This window comes from Chrysochloris asiatica, unplaced genomic scaffold (genome assembly GCF_000296735.1).
Source record: "Chrysochloris asiatica unplaced genomic scaffold, ChrAsi1.0 scaffold00138, whole genome shotgun sequence".
Lineage (NCBI taxonomy): Eukaryota > Metazoa > Chordata > Mammalia > Afrosoricida > Chrysochloridae > Chrysochloris > Chrysochloris asiatica.
The window spans coordinates 7,435,692-7,439,160 of NW_006408656.1; the positions used below are offsets into that span (position 1 = coordinate 7,435,692).

Sequence of the window (3,469 nt, forward strand, 5' to 3'; positions counted from 1 at the left end):
TTTTGCTTTTTTCCGGTATGATATTCTTGATGTCATCCCACAACTTTTCTGGTCTTCAGTCTTTAGTGTCTAGTGCATCAAATCTGTTCTTCAGATGATCTCTAAATTCAGGTGGGATATATTCAAGGTCATATTTTGGCTCTCATCACTTGTTTTAATTTTCTTTAGTTTCAGCCTGAATTTGCATATGAGCAATTGATGGTCTGTTTCACAGTCTGCCCCTTGCCTTGTTTTGCCTGATGATATGGAGCTTTTCCACCTTCTCTTTCCACAGATGTAGTCAATTTGATTTCTATGTATTCCATCTGGTGAGGTCCATGTGTATAGTCGTCTTTTATGTTGTTTAAAAATGCTATTTACAATGACATAAGTATACTGTCAAGCATTACAGAAAACACACAAACAGTAGAAGCCAGAATAAATAACTGGAACCTCCTAAAAATTAGATACTTAACAGTTAATGTACTGGACTGCAAAGCCATTTGAACTGCAAGGTCGGCAGTTCAAGCTCACCAGCTGCTCCTCAGAAACCCTATACAGGGTCACTATGGGTCAGGATAGATTCAACAGCACTTAACAACAACAACAAGTACATCAAAAGATTAAAACAAAAAAACAACCCCAAAATACGAACAATATTTATTTCTGTTTAGTGATTAAGTATTCTTCTCTTTGCTTTTGTATATTTTTGGAAACATGATTATTTCAGAAATAAAAATAGAAAGTTATGAAATGCCCAGAATGTGGACCCCAGGAAGCCAGCAGTCAAGGTCTAAAATCCAGAACAGGCCAGATAGGGCCAGCAGCCAGGCCTAAACATGCAACAGTGCTTTCTATATTTATCTGTCTATTTCCTCGATAGCTGATGCTCTCATCAATGTAAAAATTTAATAGAACTCTACAGAAATATTTATTGGCACACAGAAAAACAATGCCAGCAACTTTGGTTTTGAGTTGCTGTAACATATAACTATTTTATAGTTAATACTTAAGGGACAAATACTTTAAATTACCTCATCATCACAACAAAGACCAAAAATATTCTTTTGTTTTGCCTTTGGGTAACCAAGAAAAATTGAACTATTACCCTCCTCACCCTCAGTAAGACAATATTTGCTGCAACAGTCCTCAGTCCTTGTAAGTCCAAGTCAATTTAAACACATTAATTAAATCAGTCCAGATCCTAAAGGCTACATTTCCCTGTTACAGCAGGGGAAGAAAATCCACTTGGAGACAGCTATTTAAAATGAAAGAAGGTGTGTCTTCAGTGGGAGAATTGCCTGCCACTAGGGATTTTCTTTCTAATGTTTTTAAAGATCTTAGACTTTTCAATCTTTTTGGCCTTCTGGTAGCCGAATCTACCACCCCCTCCTCGCCTTTTATGTTTGCTTTCATGTTCACGTTCAGACCAACGAATGGAGGTACCTTGTAACTAAATTACAGAACAACTTGAGATAAATTTAAATTATTAACATTAAAGATTTATTTAAGAGAATGGGAATCATATGCTTGAATATATGATTTATATGCTTCCTGGGCTGACTTATGAAGGAAGTAGTTCTTTTCAATCAGTTTTTCAAGCAGAAATTTTGGGAACCTTGGATTGCTTCATGTAACAATGGAAACCCAATTCTTCTGCATGCAAAATGAGCAAGGCATGCCCTCTTCCATTTAGGCCTCTGGCTGTTCTACCCACATGATGAATCTACTCCTTAGGATCATCCGGAGCATCATACTGAACAATCCAGTCAACTTCAGGAATATCCAGTCCTCGAGCTGCCACATCTGTACCCATCAATAACCCTGAATCTGCATCGCAGAATTGAAAAAATGTGGTTGTTTGCTTATTTTGCTTCTGTTTTTCATAAATCGTCAAGACAGGTAAATCAATGTAGGTCAGCAACTCATAGTGGAATTTAACAGACTTGCAAGATGAAAAGAACACCATTAGTTTCTCCATTCGGTTTTGCTTAAGGAATATAAAGAGCAGAAGGAATCTTCTTTCAGGGGCACAAACGGAGTATTCCTGCTCAAGACCATTGCTGTTGCATTGGCTTTATCATCATCAACACTAGCATACGAGGACTCTTTTTTCAGAGAAATCTTCGTCTGGGCTGTAACATTTTGAGTTTGCATGGCAGAAAAAAGCATGGTATGTCTGCGTACTGGCAGAAGTTTAACAATTTGCTTTAATTCCTCTTCAAATCCAACATCCAAGATTCGATCAGCCTCATCAATAACCAGACACTGTAGATTTTTATACATTTTATACATGGGAGTATTCTGCATATGGTCCAGGAGGTGACCTGGTATGGCCACAATGATGTGGATCCCATTAGCAAGTTTCTGTGTTTCAGTAGCTGTTACTGCCCCCCATGACCAGCCCATACGTGTGAATATGGTGTGTCATTAGCTACTTAAGCACACACAAAGTCTGCATGGCCAGTTCCCTAGTAGGTGAAAGAATAAGGACTCCTGTTTCATTCCTGGACATAAACTTTAGCTTAACAATAAATTCAGCTGCAGGGATGAGAAACGCCAGGGTTTTACCACTGCCTGTTTTTGCTGCTGCTAGAAGATCCTTGCCTTCCAGAAGTGGTTGGATACTTTTATGCTGAATTTCTGTCATGTTTGGAAAGCCCATTTCTTTTATCGCCTTCAGAGTGTTTTCACTGACAAGATTAGTTAGAGAAGTAAATGAAGCATCCTCATATGTTCCTGTCAGTCCCGGGGCAGGCTGGGCACTTTGCCGTCATCTTCCTCATCATCCGGCTTCTCCGCGCTCATTTCTGCTTCAGCAGGCGCCTTGACACCACCCTCTTCAGATGCTTCCTTGTCTTCAGTTTTTGCTTTTCTTCTGTTAGGCCCAGCAGCAGCCCCCATTTCTCTTTTTCTTTTTTGGTTCTAAATTGGGAGGCTGTGTTATCGTTTCCCTCTTGGTCAAAACGGCAGATTTCTTGGGGGATTTAAAAATGTTTACATTTTCCAATGCTTCTTTAGACACATCTCCATTTTGGGCTCCTGACAATTCCACATTCATAGGACTGTTTTAGGGATTTTAAAAATCCTTTCCACCTCCCACTGTTTCTTCAGGCAGATTTCCATTTTGGGCTTCTGATAGGCACACAGCCAACGCCCCCTGTAGCTTTAGGTTTGGCTGCCTCCATTTCAGGTTCCGCTTCTCGATCTTGGGCAGCAGTTTCACAGGTAGATGAGACATGATGTTGAAGGAGTACGTTCACACTAATGCAGCAGTCTGCATCAAAAGATTTTGCCAAAAGAGTAAAAAGGGACTTGGAAAATTTTTTTGCAGTGACATATTAGACAAGGGACTTATAGAAAACTACACCTCTACCAGAAAAAGACAAACAGCCCAATGGGCATAGGATATGAACAGACACTTCATCAAGGAAGACATTCAGGCAGCCAACAAACATGAAGAAATGTTCACAGTCATTAGCCAGTTGTT

General features: G+C 39.5%; 1 pseudogene; it reads right to left on the reverse strand.

The window, feature by feature from the left end:
* Nucleotides 1-1,264: 1,264 nt before the first annotated feature.
* Nucleotides 1,265-3,220, reverse strand: LOC102829354 (annotated as a pseudogene).
* Between the last annotated feature and the right edge of the window lie 249 nt (nt 3,221-3,469).